The sequence below is a fragment of the Chiloscyllium punctatum genome, chromosome 48 (genome assembly GCF_047496795.1).
Source record: "Chiloscyllium punctatum isolate Juve2018m chromosome 48, sChiPun1.3, whole genome shotgun sequence".
NCBI lineage: Eukaryota > Metazoa > Chordata > Chondrichthyes > Orectolobiformes > Hemiscylliidae > Chiloscyllium > Chiloscyllium punctatum.
In genome coordinates, this window is record NC_092786.1 from 46,648,891 (window position 1) to 46,666,316 (window position 17,426).

Sequence of the window (17,426 nt, forward strand, 5' to 3'; positions counted from 1 at the left end):
CAGGCACTGCCAGCTGCTTTCAGCAGAGGAGAGCAATGATTGACTAACTTAGCCGAGGCTTATAATATTGGCCCTCCATGACAATAGAAAGTGAGTCCAAGATAGACCATGTGTGTTTGGCACTGGTTTGGAATTTTCCCTGCTTGTCATTTTTAGCAACTGAGATAAAAGTGCCATCATGTTGCAATCACTACTGCATGCACATAGACATGTCATAAAATAAACAGACATAAAAAGAAACATTTGGATCTCAGGTGTCGTATTTTACATTGCATTGAGGCTTTTGTGTTCTGTGCTTACATCAAAAATGACTCAATTTAAAAGCAGTGTCAATTGTTTCCTTTTTGGATTTGAAATTAAACTTTTATGACCACCAAATAATTCATTTTATTTTCAAATTGCTTTTTTTCTTCTGCAATTTCCTGCCCTTACAAATATGACACATTCTGGAATACAGTCCAACTTGAACTCCAGCCTTCCCGTTAAGTGTGCTCATTGGCCTTGTTAGTCTCCAATCCAGCAGCTAGGATGTACACACTCATTAAGAAACAACACTAGGTGATATGGGTTATCTATTTTGAACACAATATTAGTCCCACAGCTACTCATAGAGTCACACAGCACAGAACAGACCTTTCCAACTTCTATGTCAACTAGGTAACCTAAACTGAAATAGCCCCATTTATGTGTGTTTGGCCCATATCCCTCTAAACCATCCCTAGACACGTACTTATTCAAATGTCTTTTAAATGTTGTAACTGTACCTACATCCACCACTTATAGTATCATAGAATCATAGAGCTGTACACATGGAAACCGATCCTTCAGTCCAACTCATCCATGCTGACCACGTATCCCAAGTTAATCTAGTCCCATTTGCCAGTATTTGGCCCATATCCCTCTAAACCCTTCCTATTTATATACCCATCCAGATGTGTTTTAAATGTTGCAATTGTACCAGCCTCCAACACTTCCTCTGGCAGCTCATTCTATACACGCACCATCCTCTGTGTGCAAAAGTTGTCCTTCTTAAATGTTTCCTCTTACCTAAAATCTTTCCCCTTATGTCCTCTAGTTTTGCACTTCCCTACCCCAGGGAAAAGGCCTTGGCTATTCACCCTATCCATGACCCTCATGATTTTATAATCTTCTATAATTTTGTCTGCACCGACAGCTGTTCTCTTTGTCTCTCTCTGCTTGTATTTTTTTCTTTACTTTCTTCACTTACTTACTTCCCTTTCCTTACCATTGGTGGTGGTGAGGAATCCCAGCACAGACCTCATGGTGGCAGGAAGTGGGCCCCTACTTACTTTGCCGGGGTAAGCATGGGTCCTGACATCAAAATCAGCAGCTGGTACATCGGTAGAGGCGACATTGGCAGAGGTGAGGCCAGCAATGAGAGATGTGACTCTGACAGCAGGTCTGGATCTAGCAACGGCAAGATGTTGACGAAGGACAATCAGCTCAGAGGTGAAAGGTGATGCCTGAAGAATGGCAATTTTAGCATTGGTTGGGTCCGGTGTAGATGGCAGTGAGGTGGTGGAACAGGCATTGTTGATGATTAGCTGGTTCAGGACTGATGGACTCTCTTTAAGCTTTGTTCGTGGTGGCACTGTGTTTTACTGCTTTTCTCACATAAAAATACACGTGACAATAAAATCATAAATCATAAAAGGTCACCCCCTCAACCTCCTACCCTCTGGTGAAAATAACCTCTCCTTATAACTTAAACCCTCTATTCCCGGCAACATTCTTGTAACTTTCTTGTCCAGTTCTGAATAGGGCTCACTAAGACATTACGTGCATGACAGATTGGCTTATTATTTGTTTTCAGATCAGAAAACAAATCTTGAGGAATAAAGATAGAGGCTCAAAGCTTAGAAGCAGAATCAATGGCTTAATGGGAAATCTTGTGACTATGACATAACTCATCCACCTGCCATTTTACATTAGAGCTTTTGCACCTTCCAGTAACTACACCCTCTTTATTCACCATGAACTGAAGGTATGCAGCTTATATTCTTTCAGTTCATTGCCTTCCACTGTTTTTAAACATGATGTAGAAATGCTGGTTTTCAACTGAGGTGGACAAGGTCAGAAGTCACACAACACCAGGTTGTAGTCCAATAGATTCATTTGAAATCACAGGCTTTTGGAGCACTGCCCCTTCGTCAGGTGAAGTGTTTTTAAGCAGACCTGTAAATGCCCCCTGAGAAAATTCAACATCCCTTACCCCCCCCCCCCAACATTGCTCATCCCCCTGACGTTGTGCACCCTTTTCTGACAGTGCTCACCCCTCACAATGCTCCTTCCCCTTTCCTGTCCCCTCTGCAATGTTGACCCACTCCCTCCCTGCTCAAAGTATGCACGTTGTGCCCCTCACACAGTGTTCACCTCAATTACCCCCTGACAGCGTTCACTTCTTCCCCCCCACCACCTCACCACTTTCCCTCAACTGCACCCTCCCCACTGTCCCTTCCCCCCCTCCCCCCCACCCCCCGCCCAATACACAACAATATTCACCCTCTTACCCCCATCTTTGGCAAACAGGTCATGTCTCTGTGGTTCTGAACATACTATCTCACGTGCTATGTAAGGCGTCACACAGCAAATAAAGGCAGCATGGTAGCTCAGTGGTTAGCACTTGCTGCCCCACAGCGCTGGGGATCTGGGTTCGATTCAACTGTCTGTGTGGAATTTGCACATCCTCCAGGTGCTCTGGTTTCTACCCACAGTCCAAAGATGTGCAGGTTAGGTGGATTGGCCATGTTGAATTGCCCATAGTACCGAGGGATGTGAAGGTTAGGTGGGTTAACCATAAGAAATGCAGGATTACAAAGATACGATATAGGAATGGGTCTGGGTAGGATTCTCTTCTGAGGGCCACTGTGGATGTAATGGGCTGAATGGTCTGCTTCCACATTGTAGGGATTCTATGATTCTATGAATCCTGGCAATACAATAGCAGCAATTGGGAATTTAAAATTCCTGCATCAGTATGACACGCTGGGACCCCCTCAGCAGCCGCTCACAGGTCTCTTTGAGGTGACTTAAGTTGGGCAGTTTGCTGCTGCCCATATTGGACATTTCAGGATGGTGTACACATACTTAAAAGTTACATTCACTTTTGGGGTGAACCTCCGGATGTGATGGTGGGGGTCAGGACTCATTGCAAATGACCATTGCCTGCTGCCAGGAGGAAGCATGTGACAGGAAAGCAAAGAAGGGATGCCTGCCGGTTACTCGTGAAGTCAGCATCAGGAAAATAGTGCACCCTTTTGCTTTTAATTTTAAAATATGAGAGGGTTAATGCCCTAAGCAGGCCACAATAGTATGCATCATAGTACATTCAGTGACAGCCTCATGCTTGTGTCAAACCAACTCCCTCACTCTGCTTTAATCTGCTCCAATGCGGTTCCCCTCAAACAACCTCCCTTGCAGGGACCCCAGAACGACCAATGATCATAGTGAATGGTGGAACCATCTGAAGCGGCTGAATGGCCAACTCTTCTTTTCTTACGTTCCATCTGTCTCTGCTCTTCCTCTCAGTCCTATGATGTACATCATAATGCAACGTCATGTCTCTCCTTCACTGTCACCCTCAACGCGTACTGTCTACCTGTCCGTTCAACACACGCTACTGCTCCCACTCCTATCTCTGCGTTCGCTCCTTGTGGGAAAGAGTGTATCAAACAGGAAGAATAGGTAGACAACCAGAGATGGCTATCCAACCACCTCAGACGTGACAGCTACAGAAGAGGAGAAAGAGGAGTGGTGTCTCGCAAATGGGAAACTGGGACCTCCCAGCTAGCTGGTGACAGAATTAATACCAGACAACTACTTGACATAAAATACTCAGTCATGTTAACTCAATGTTAGCAGCAAGTGAAATATGATCATGTGCATAATGACTGCTGAAAACATTCTTACCTTGACAGTTCTAATTCACATATTTTATGTCCCATAGGATCTCCCAGCAACATTAGATATGTTTGCAGACAGATTGGAGGACATCTGGCTCAAACATGATCGACATGATGGTCAGGGCTTTTTCAATGATAACTTCAAGCAGGGGCTCTGTAGCTAACATCAAACATGGCAATCAAACAAATGCTTGCAGGCCTTTGGCAATGACTTGTACACTATAGATGGGATTCACAATACCCTAGCTATGGCTGTTCATCATGCAGTGAAGTGTACTCCAGCTCATTGCGAGAACAGAGGTTCAGGTAGACCATAAGAGGATGAATAGTGAGTTGGAAGAGGCACTTGGTTCAAAGTGCTTCCATAACACTGATTGGTTGCCACCCACTCCGCAACCCCACATCCATCTTAGCAACCCCCCACATCATCCACAGTCAGGATCCTACTTCCTGTCTCCCCTCCCAAAGGCTGTACCTTCCTATGTGTGCAGTTGGAGCAGTCTTTGGTGGGACCCGAAACATTAACTCTGATTCCTTTTCACAGATGCTGTCAGACCTGCTGAGCTTTTCCAGCAACTTCGGTTTTGTTTCTGATTTCCAGCAACCACAGTTATAGAGTCATAGAATCATAGAGTCATAGGGATGTACAGCATGGAAACACACCCTTCGGTCCAACCTGTCCATGCTGACAAGATAACCCAACCCAATCTAGTCCCACCTGCTAGCACCCGGCCCATATCCCTCCAAACCCTTCCTATTCATATACCCACACAGGCCTCAAAATCTAGTTCCTACTAATCCATTTTGCTGTGCGTATTTGCTTTTGTTTGAGTTAGCTTTTATACCATTGCTAATCCAATGTATAAGTGCATAAACAGATTATTTGCACAATTTGCAAAAAGCTTTTTGGAAAAACATGTCTGATGATAAGAACTTGTAATTTAAATCCATTGTAAACAATGCCTTAACTATGGCAAAACCTTCTTTCTTCCAAGAGGAAAGGTGTGAGGACATCCTTTATTTATATCTATATTTGATACTGAGTATGCCAGCAATCTGTAATTGGTAACATTTATGATCCAAGAGTTGTTAGCTAGAAACATGCAAGAAATTTGCCTAGCAATCAGAGAGGGGCTTATTGAAAGGTTTTCAATTAGTCTTCCGGGACTGTTCGTAAGTCACTGAAAAGGAGTTCAAGACTTACAGACAGTTGTGAAAGTCAGTCATATAGGAGAAAGCAATATAAAATTTATGTTATTCTGCAGTAAATATACTGCTAGGAAGGCAGCTCAAACACACTGATTCTGGGGACTCACCAAGGAGTTAGGAGCAATTGGATGGTTCCATGCTGGCAGAACTCAAGGAGAAATTCTAGGAATTAGCAGGAGACAGAAATCCAGGAGAGCTTAGAAATTAAGAAGGAGACCAATTCTGTCTTTGGGGAAGCTGTGATGGGATTGGAAGAAACCTGTGGGTTTTGATACTTCAGTGCAGCTGACAGAGTGGGATTTGAAAGGCTCACAAGTGGCATTTACTTGATACAACTGAGCAAGAGTAGATCTCGGAAAAAAACCCGGAAGCAGACTAGCTCGGCGAAGCTAGCTGTTGGTGAAAAGCTGGGGTTATGATTGTCAGTGGGTTCTGGGGGAAAATTTTGGAGCTCAGGGGATTTTAGATCCAGGAGAGGATGGTAATCAACCAGAAAAGGAGCAGTCATTAAGAAATTCGAGGAAGGGTTGGCTTTTGAGAAGGACATTGACAATTTGACCATGTGACCATACAAACAAGGAGCAAGAGAAGGCCACTCAGCCCTTTGAGCCTACTCCATCATTCAATAAGATCATGGCTGTTCTGATTTTAACCTCAAGGAGTTTCAAGGACAGATTGAAAAAAGTGAAGAACTGCAATTTCTGATGAAGATGAGATTTGTTGCTCCATTGTGTCATTAACCTCTGGAGGGAGGTAATGCTCAGAAATTTGTGGGATCTACATTGATTTCATTTGCAATTTGATGTGTGCTGTGGCCTATTCAATCAGAAACTATTACCCACTTTTCCTATATGTTAATTCTATGTATTATGAATAACTTGTACATGTATTCTAGATTGTATTACTGGACTAAAGGTAAAAGTCACCGCAGTTGTAACAGACCATTGGGCTGCTTTCCCTCATTAGAGAAAAACAACTGCTGGTGGTTTAATCTGAGGGTCACCATGCCTCGGGTGAGGAGACAGATTAAAAAGGAGAGTCTGGCATGATAACCTTTAATGTTGTATGGCAAATTGGTTCAACACCATAGAAGCTTGTGGCTTTAATCTCTCAATGAGATCTCCAGAGTTAGAGTTAGAAAATTAGAATTAAGTTTATTGTCACGTGTATTCAAATACAAAAGAACAGGTGTACAGTGAAAAGTATACAAAGTCACCACACACACTGTGTCATCTTAGGTATAAAGCACTGCACTGAGGTACAGACTTTAGCTCCTAAGATAGATTTAATATAAAAGTAGAGAAATACAGAAAAAAGCCGAAAGGTCGACATTTCAGCTCTTCATAGTATAAATTAGGCAATAAAGAAATTAAATTAAAATATAGACATTACAGTCCTTCTATAGCCTGTAGTCGCTCCATGCTGGGTCTTTCCACATATGGTCTCATTCTCTGGGTCTCACACTTTCTCCACTTCAAACATAAAAAATTTATTGATTTCTGTCAAAATTGTGACATAAAGCTGCCTCTTGTTTTTAGCAAACGTAATAAATAAGAGCAGGAATCTTTCGCCACCATTTTATAAGATGTCTGCAAATTTGCCTCCTCTTTCTCCTTCCCACTATTTACATAACAAATAGTTAGCAGCAACTTCTGATCTACTGCTCCTTAATTCTGATCAAATAGATTCTGCCCTTGAACATCCAATTACATCATTCTTTTCCAGTGTTGCAGCAGTATCTTTGATCAATATCACTTACCCTCCCTTTTTCCTTCCTTACTATTCCTGGATATTAATGGCCATTTCTCCCCTTGTTCCAATCACATCTCCGTTCCATATTATAAATTCATAGGGTTATTGTAGTTCAACAACATTATTTATCATTTAGAACAGATTTAATATTACCACAACAACAAAGTCAAAGAACACTTTGGATGATGTTTTTATTTAAACTATGCAACATCACAGCTTAGTTCCCAGCTAGCCCACGTTTACTGGCGCTAATTCAATCACACATAGAGTCCCAGGCCATTCAACCCATTGAGTCCATACCTACCTGCCGAAGAGCATCCCACCCACACCCAGTCTGCATTCCCATGGCTAATCTACCTAGCCTGCACATCCCTGGACACTATGGGCCATTTAGCATGACGGATTCACCAAATTTGTACATCTTTGGACAATGGGAGAAAACTGGAGTCCCAAGAAGAACCCCACACAGACATAGGGAGAACGTGCAAACTCCACACGGACAGTCGCCCAAAGCTGAAAACAAACCCTGGTTCCTGACGCTGTGAAGCAGCAGAGCTAACCACTGAGCCATTTGCAAGTTGTGTCACTGTCACTTAGATTTATTCAGAAGTCAGGCACTATGTATGAACTGCAAGGCTTTGGTTGTGCCACCTCTTGCAATTAACATGCTTCTGCCTGCCACCCAGAAGAGGCAGTGTTTAAATTTTGTCATAAATTCAATTTGAGTTAAAATGTTCATTTTCACACCCTGCTTAATTCCAGAACAATAAATCAATGCTAATCAATTCTTATTTAATGACACAAACAGGGAGATAAACAGTCAATGTTTTTATGTCCTTACTTGAACGTGTTTTTGATTTAACTTCATTTATTTTGAAAATTTTACTTTTAAAATTCAGTACTGATGAGGTCAACATGCCAATTAACTTAGGAAGGCCACTGAGGGAACTGTGTGAGTCAGATTCAAGCTTGTTAGTTATTTTGGCTTTCAGAAATACTTAAGTTTAATAGCTCATCAAACTAGCTTCCCAGAAAATAAATAAATTGGAATGCAGGTATAATATCAAATGAAAAAACTCAACTGGGGTTCCAATGTGTTGCATGGAGCTAGATATTGGAAAACACTTTTAAAATAGAGTTGTCTTCACTCTGAGTCTCCCCATCATTGTAAAACTGACATAGATGTTGACATTGACTTAGGTCAAGCTGGATAATAGGATTAGAATAGTTAGGTTGTTGTTTTTGACTGGTGCAGACTTGATGGGCTGAAGGGCCTTCCTCCGAGCTGTGGACCTCTGTGACTCTACAAGCAGAAACTTCATTCAGGGAGTGGTGGAGGTAGGGGTTAGAACGAGAGGATTGATTTACCCTTTTGATTGTACTACGATAAAATCAAATGCCTCCCTTCAAGAGGCAAGATCACTTGAAATTTCTGAGTCGGATTTGTACAATCTAATGTAGGTCAATGTGAATTTGAACCATTTGTACAAATAGATGTTTATATTACACAGCCTTTGCTGTCAGCCACTGATGAGTAAGATTTGGGATCTAATGAAATTACATAGTTTATGAGAAACAAACGTGCACTTTGCTCACATTATATTCCGTTTCATAACTCCTCATCTGGTCATAATGCTATATCTGTCCATCTGCACTAAGATTAATCCCTTCTGCAGATCATAGTACAGATGGAATGCATTTCAGCACTATCCACTTTTACATCATGTCTAAACAAGACTTTAATTTACCATTACCACATACCTAAAAAAGGTTAAGCAATATGATCTATTTGACAAGCTTATAAAACCTTTGGAAGTGGTTACAGTATTTTTGAACTAATCCAGAACGATGAGGGCACCCTGTGTTGCCGGTTTGATATCCACGGCTGATGTCTTCTGGATTCTTCTAAAACAAGTTAACAAATGCGGATCTTTCTTTCTGACTCCATTTGATAACATGGTTCTGTTCTTCATTGGGCTGCAGGAGTACATACCAAGTTATGAGGTTTCCTTCATAGGATGGGACAAAATGAGCAGGTGTAACTTAGCTGACACAGTGGTAATATTGTAGTCCTCAATTTGCATCCAAACCCGCTGACCTCACACCATCAAGTGGTCAGAGTTTACTTCAATAGGTTTTAGGTTTATAACTTGGGAGATCAGGGCCAGCATAGGAAATCGTTTGAATGACCAGGCAATCATTGTAATTGAAATGAAGCAGCAATTCAAAAAAAAGCAGAGATGCTGCCAGACCTGCTGAGTTTTTCCAGCGGTTTCTGTTTTTACTGTATTTCTGATTTCCAGCTGTTCTATCGACTTTTTTTTCAGCAATAAATAAGCATGATTTCACACCAAAAAGGACCATCTTGAACTAGTTTCCCTTTACTTCTGAAGTCACCAGCATTTAGTAGTTTCATGTTTTAGATATATGAATTTCTCCAGAGTCTTACATATATGATACCATATTCTCTGAGGGAACTTTAAAATGTCTACTCCATGCTTCTGGTTCTGCTTCCAGTAGGTTGTGTGTGTCTTTTACTTATCTATGAATCAACACTCAGGCATAACCAATCAAACACAGTGAACATAGAACAGTTACCAGGCTCACAATGTCAAACATCAACTTCATCATCATTGATGGTCCCTCGCAGACAAGGCTGACTCTCTTCTACTCTCAGGGTGAGCCTGTAGCTGGCTGTATAGACTGATGTGGCTACCACAGACTCTGTTATATTATGAGGCAGAAAATGGTTGTGGGAAGGGGTGGGAGGGGCATTGGTGTGGCAACACCTTCCTTACACTGTTTTCACCCGGCTTCCATTTTTTCCCGACGGGAAGTTTCAGGGAACTTGATGCCTTCCTGGATGCACCTTTTCCACTTTGGACGGTTTTGAGCCAGTGATTCCTAGGTGTCTGTGGAATGCTGCACTTCCCCAGTGAGACCTTGAGAGTATCCCTGAAGCACTTCCTCTATACACCTGGGGCTGGGAGTAGAGCACTTGTTTGGGGAGTCTCGTGTCGGTTATGTGGACAATATGCCCAGCCCATCGCAGCCGATCGGGGGGGGGGGTGTCGGTGGTCAGTGTCATGATGCTGGGGGCCGTTAGCCTGGTCAAGGACGCTGGTGCTAGTATGTCTTTCCTTCCAGTGGATTTGCAGGATCTTGTGCAAGCAGTGTTGGCGATACTGCTCCAGCACCTTGAGATGTCTTCTGTAGACAGTCCAGAGGACAACTGAACCATTGAATTCTACATTTGGGTTCTCTTCCTCTCTTATAGTCCCACAGTCCAAAAAAATGTGTGGGTTGGATGAATTGGCTGTGCTGAATTACCCATAATGTTCAGGGATTGTAGGTTAGGGTCATTGGTCAGGGGTAAATGTGGAGTGGTAGGGGAATGGTCTGGATGGGTTACTCTTTGGACAGTTGGTGTGGACTTGCTAGGCTCAATGGCCTATTTCCACACTGTAGGGATTCAATGATTCTAGAGGGACGCCTCTCAATTTGATAAATATAGTATTGAGCAATTCAAATGCAAGCCCAAGAGGAGAGATTAGTTTGTGGAAGATATTCCCAAATTAATCTGCACAACGTTAACAGAAGCAAGAGTCAAAATGGACACAAAAGACTCCCCTCGATAATTTATAATGCAAATCATAATGATCCTGAATCATTGGTGACATAATTTCCTTATTTACTAGTGTAAAGTAACTGAGGAATATTCATATTTAAAGGTAAAGATTGAACTTTATTCTGTTTAGCGCTGCTTATAACTATCCACTGCTACAGTAGACTTGTGTATGCAAATAAAACATTTGGCTGTTTGTTATCACAGATTCAGAAGCCAACAATTTGTCATTTCTACAAATTATGTTCAAGATCAAGTATTTACCATTTACATACATCATAAATTTGATTAGATTCTCTACAGTACAGAAACATACCATTTGACCCAACCAATCCAGACCAACCCTCCAAAGAATTACCCACCCAAACCCTCCCCTATATCGAACGCCTGACTAATGCACCTAACACCATAGGCAATTTAGCATGGTCAATTCACCTGACCTGCACATCTTCGGATTGTGGGAGAATGTCACGGGGAGAATGTGTAAACTCCACACAGACAATCGCCTGAAGGTGGAGTCGAACCCAGGTCCTTGACGCTGTGAGGCAGCAGTGCTAACCACTGAGTCACTGTGCCACCTATTTGAAGTATCTCAATACAAACAATGACTCAACTCCTCTTTCCTGTCCACCAATTTCCTGTGTACTTAGATCTTACACTCCCTCTCCTTCTCATTCATCCCCACTTCTTCTTCCTTGCTCGTTCCTTCCAAATCCTTTCTTTCGCTCTCCTCTCCTGTGCCACCTTTTCCTCTCCCCATTTTCTCCTTCATTCTGCTCCAGTTCTTCCCATCCTGAACTGACTTTTTCTGTTGTGCTCCACTCTAGGACTTGAGCATCAAAATTAACAATCAAAATCTGACTCTCCCATGTAATACTGAGGAAGTGCTGCAATGTTAGAGGTGACAAGATATTAATCCAAGACTTTATCTGCTCTCTTAACATTCCATGATGCTATTTCAAGGGAGAACAGGAATGTAACCTCTGCAGCGTCCTGGGCAATATTTATCCTGCGATCAACATCATAAAACAGGAGATTATTTGAACATTACTAATTTGCTGTCTGTGCACAAATTGGCTGTCACATTTCATACGAGCAACCACACTTCAAAAATACTTAATTGGCTGTAAAATGGATTGGATATTCAGTGGACGTGAGATGAATTGTATGATGCACGTCTTTCTTTCTTGTAGAAGCATAGTCTAGTAAAGTTCAGAGTAGCAATGCACAGGGTTCTACCTCAGATATGTAGGGAGGTGGGGGAGCTGATAAAGGGGAATGACTCTGTGGATGCTGCCTGAACTGCTGTGCTCTTCCAGCACCACCAATCCAGAATCTGGTTTCCAGCATCTGCAGTCATTGTTTTTACCTCTGTAATAGAGCTTCCTGTTCAAGTGGACCATCTGTATACATTCGAGAAGAACAAACAATTCACATAGCTTTCCCTGTGGCTGTTTCTTTTCTGCAGAAATCAATTGCTCATTTAGAATTTAAATTTTCTTTTCTTGGCCCTGAACAACATGGGAGACATACATGCAGCCCTTATGATCAGTGAGGCTAAAGCACATTGGGAAGAAGTTCTGTGATTTGATATTTGTTCTTTATTTTCATGGAATAATAGAAACATGTTCAAGGTGACCGATACATTGCACGCCTACTCTCCAATCAACAGGAGTAGCTCCATGATGAAATCAGCAACTTGGTGAAACCAGAAATATCCAAAATTGTCCATTTGGATTCATTTATCCCAGAATAGAGGAACTTTAACAAGGAGTCAGTTAGACTTGAAACGTCAGCTCTTTTCTCTCCTACAGATGGTGCCAGATCTGCTGAGATTTTCCAGTATTTTCTCTTTTGGTTTCAGATTCCAGCAGCCGTAGTAATTTGCTTTTATATGGGAGTAGAGGAACTTTAAGGCTTTTCAATTAAATCCAACCTCTTGAATGTTACTTTAAAATTTACTGAATGTCACCTTGGTGATTGAATTTGTCACGTGTCGATTTTTAACTAATTAAGGATGTTGTATCTTCTGCTGCAGAGGCAACGTTTGTTAAATTTTACAAAGGATGTTGCTTTTCATATGAAACATTGTGCTACCTGCACATTCCTCGTTTGCTGTTCAAACATGCTTTTAAGACATAATGTATGGTGTTGTCCACCAGTTTTCCATTGTTGGTGAGTAGATAAAGGCTGTGTCATTGTCAGGTAACAAGACCCTTTATTCCTGGTAAGTGCAAGAACCTCCACGGCCGGTTGAGTGCATCAGGTGGAGAAATGGACATTATGTTGGGACGCTTGGTTTCCTCAGCATGATTTGCTCATCAGCGAGCCCATTAGAAGCTATTTTTACAGTAAAATATGACAGTTTCTGAAATTTGGGATCAAGCTGATATCAAAATGGTGTTTGTTTTTTTCCAAATATATGCAGTACTGAGGGAGAGGTGCATTGCTATAATTTTATTTTATTCATTCGTGCAATGTGGGTGGCTTTGCTGGCTGGGTCAGCAGTATTTATCGTCCATCCCCTGTTGTCCTGATTCTTGAATTGTTGCAGCCCATTTGGTGTGGGTATTCACATTATAGTATTAGGGAGGGAGGGAGATATGTTCCCAGTCAAGATGGTGAGCGGCTTAGAGAGGAACTTGCAGGTGGTGAATCTTCCCTGTATATGTTGCCCGTGTCCTTTTGGATGCAAGTGGCTGAGAGTTTGGAAGATGCTGTCGGAGGAATCTTGGTGAATTTCTGCCATGCAATTTGTAGATGGTATGCAGTGCTGCTGCTGAGCATTGTTGGTGGAGGGAGTAAACGTTTGTGGATTTGGTATCAGTCAATGGGTTTGCTTTGTCCTGGATGGTGTCAAGCATTTTGAGTGTTGCTGGTGCTGCACTCAATTAGACAAGTGGAGAGTATTCCATCACACTGCTGATGGTGGACAGGCTTTGGGGAATACTAGAAGCTGCTTTGTTTCTGAATTTCTCCATATGGTTTCATTACAGCCATCCTGAATGGATCCAGTGAAATCAGGTTAATAGAATCATGGCATCCCTACAGTGTAGAAGCAGGCCATTTGGCCCATTGAGTCCACTCTGACCCTCTGAAGAACATCCCACCCAGAGGCACTCCCCTACTCTAGTTCTGTAATCTTGCAATCCCTATGGCTAACCCACCTCGCCTGCACATCCCTGGACTCTATGGGCAATTTAGCATGGCCAATCTACCTAACCTGCATGTTCCAGTGCTGTGAGGCAGCATTGCTGGGTATTATCAGTATTATCGCTGTGGCCACAATGTAACAAAGGTGTAGACATACTGAAGCAGCACAAAGGCATCTGCAAGCTCAGGACCAACAGCAGCTCTCGAACAGTGTCCATATGAATATCGCTCTTCAGGCTGAGGAGAAGGTTCGGGAGGCCAAGACTGTGAAGAGCTCATTACCGTTTGCTCCAAGTGGGTGAAGCTCAGTACCCTCACTGAATGAGGATGTCTCAGGCCACTGCAGCAGAACTGTGTTCTCGGCTTCAGTAGGACTTGTGATCTGAGGAAGTGGGAGGCCATTCTATCCTGGATAACAGCAGCACTTAACTTAAACATAAATAGGATCCATTGGGGTCCTATATGCAACCTCCCAATTCTTGACCCACAAACGCATCAAGACTGACAAATCACTTTGTCTCTTTTCTCCGTGATGAGGCTGATCTGCAGACCAGACAGTAGACTTCACCAACATTGCTGGCTTCCCCCAAGTGCTGGGTACTCGAGGCTACACACAGATTGTATTGAGAGTGCCATATCATAATTGAATTCATTATTGGAAAGGGTTCCACCCTATCCATATCCATGTCTTTTGTGATCATTGCCACCACATCTTAGAGATCTGTGCCAGGTAGCCTGGAAGCTGCCATGATGCCAATATCTTGGAGATCTCTTAGTTTCCTGCCTCATTCCAAGGGGATATCTGCTGGGAGACAAGACCACATTCTCCAATCATAGCAGATGACACAATCCCCTGATTGAGGTGGAATGTGGATACATTGAGGCACATTCTCCCATCGGGACCACCATGGAGCAGACAAGAAGCCTCCTTAAGGTGAGGTTTGATACTTGCCTTGACCTGGGAAAGGGCCATGCAGCACAATGCATACAGGGTGTACCATATGATCCCAGCATGCTGTACTCTGCACAACTGGGAGAGACAGAGAGAGGATGTGATGGAAGCTGAAGAGCTGGAAGAGCAGCAGCAATCTTCTGAGGAGGAAGGTGAGGGTATTGAGTAGGATGAACATCACCTTCCCCAGGATACAGTGTAATATCTGGCACAACAAGCCAGACAGGATTAAATTGACACCCATCTTCAATAGATCCAAGATGGGTGAAGACATCATTCATTAACTGTAAATCTATTACAAATAGGCCCTGTTTAGACTGGCAAGCAAATCTTTTTTTTTTAGTTTGGTCTTCCTTTGCTTTTCCTGCGATTAATTAATGTTAACATTAACAACTGTTTGAAGGCTTCACAACATCTGATACTCCCACGTTCAAGAGTGAGAATTTGCTTTATTCCGATGGGTGTTAGGGAAAGAGTGGTCCTCCTTCAGGCACTGTTCAAACATTGGATGGTATTGGAAGGAGGAGCTTCTGTCACTGATTCTGGTCTACCAACCAAAATGACAGTTGATCATATTGTAGATGATTCAAAGTGCAAGTACATTTACTTACTTGATGTTTTATTTACAATAATATGTCACAATGCCAACTCTGTGCCCTCAGAAGGTTTACTTTTTCCTTGCCCTCCCAATACACCTTGGCATACTGTCGGAGTGTGGGGCTGAGAATCAAGGGAGCCTGTCCTATACTGGATCCTGTTGCCCTTGAAGGATCGGGCAAGAGGCTCCAGAGGCATTTGTGGTTGGAGGGCACAGGCATGCTGAGAAGGCCTGCCCAGGAACAGATTCATCCTCCTCACCCTCAACAGGGCTGAAGGTCCCAGGCAGGGTGGAGGTGGATGGGCTAGGCACCTCTATTCTGAGAGGAGACTTCTTGGAGCCCTGTGATTAGTCTCTTTTCCATCTGAGTGCCTGTTCCACCAACCAGTATCCTTGAGAAGAAGGGGGACCTGGCGTGAGGGGTAGATTCCTTGTCTTCAAATGCCTTGTCGTTGATGCCAAACATCAATGGAGAAAGTGATGGAGTCTGTGCACATGTGAGAGTGCTGGATCAGGACCTCCATTAACCTGTACATGGAGACAGCCAGACACTCACATGCCAGAGAAAGCACAGAACAAATAACAATGGTAGCCTCTTCCAACCTTTGATCTAGTTTCCCTGCTATCTCTGACACATCTGCCTGCTGCTCCTGGGTCTGGTTGTCCATCCTCACCAAGTCACTAATGGATGACCCTCTGGGTTGAGCAAATGCCTCGCCTCTGGCTTTCCTCTGAGTGCCAGTCACTTGGAGTGTCTCTTCCTCAGCCAGTCACAGAGATGTGCCAGTGAGGTGATCACCAACTTGTGACCATATAGTTAAATCCAACTCACTGACCCTTCGATGTGAAAGGATCTGAGCAGCTCAGGTCAAAACTTTGCTGCTGTACCCTTGAGCAGACTTGAGGCTTCTGAAAAGTGGAGGAGGAGGAGGAGTTGATGTCAGGAGGGGCAGCTCTCTGGTGGATGGAGACTGGGTGGATAGAGTGGCTGGAAGATTGAGCATCTTAAGAATAGTTGACTGTGGTGGTAATTGGAGAGCAGTGCAACCTCATGGTTGTACTGGCCTCCCTGCATGTGATTTCATGGTGGTTTCATAGTCATACAGGACAGAAACAGACCCTTTGGTCCAATTAGTCCATGCTAAATACAATCCAAAACTAAACTAGTCCACCTGCCTCCTTCTGGACCTCTCCTTCCAAACATTTCTTATCCATGTACTTATCTAATGGTCCTTTAAATGATGTAACTGTACCCACATCCACCACTTCCTCTGGAAGTTAACTCCACCCATGAGGTTGGACAGCAAGGCCATCCCCTACCTCTTCCACAATGTAGGATGCTGAAATGACTGCCAGAGGCTGGTATCCCATCACCAAGTTACTCCATATTTACACGTGCATAGTACATGGGCTCTGACCAGCCAGCTCAGAGCCAGCCCCTCGACTGAGGACACTATCTGAAACTCCTGTTTGTTTTTTTTCTGACATTCTGGTTTTTAAAAATTAATTAATTAATTTTCTTTTTAAAAAACCCCACACTACCGCCTAACTGCAGTAGTGCTTATTATTATTTGTTTTTCCCTCAGCACCCACGTTGTGTGTGTGCAGGTGTGGGAGACAGTGAAGAAACTTCTATTTGTTTTTTCTTTCTTTTTATTCTTTTTTTTCATCAAACAGTGAAGGGGAGGGCAGGGATAACCCCTGTTTTTTTTAAATTTTTAAAAAATTAACCTAATTGCGGTAGTGTTTATTTTTTCCCCAGCACCCATGGTTGTGTGTATGCAGGTGTGAGACACAATGAGAGACACAAGGTGTACGAATCTTTATTTAATTTCCACCACCAGGAAGATAGGAAACACCCGAGTGGCCAGTGACAGAAACTCCTGTCTGTTTTTTTTTGGGAGGGCAAACCTTCTGTTTATCTTTTTTTATATAAATTTAACCCCCCACACTACCGCCTAACTGTGGTAGTGCTTATTTTTTCCTCAGCACCCATGGTGAGTGTGTGCAGGTGTGAGACACAGTGAGAGACAGAAACTGCACGAAACATTATTTAATTTCCACCACCAGGAAGAAGGGAAAACACCTGAGTGGCCAGTGACAGAAACTCCTGTCTGTTTTTCTTTTTTCCCTTTTATTTGAGAGCGATTCCAAATATTTAAAAGTTTCGACAATGACTTTTGAGTTCTATGAGCTGTACGTGCAGAGTCCTAC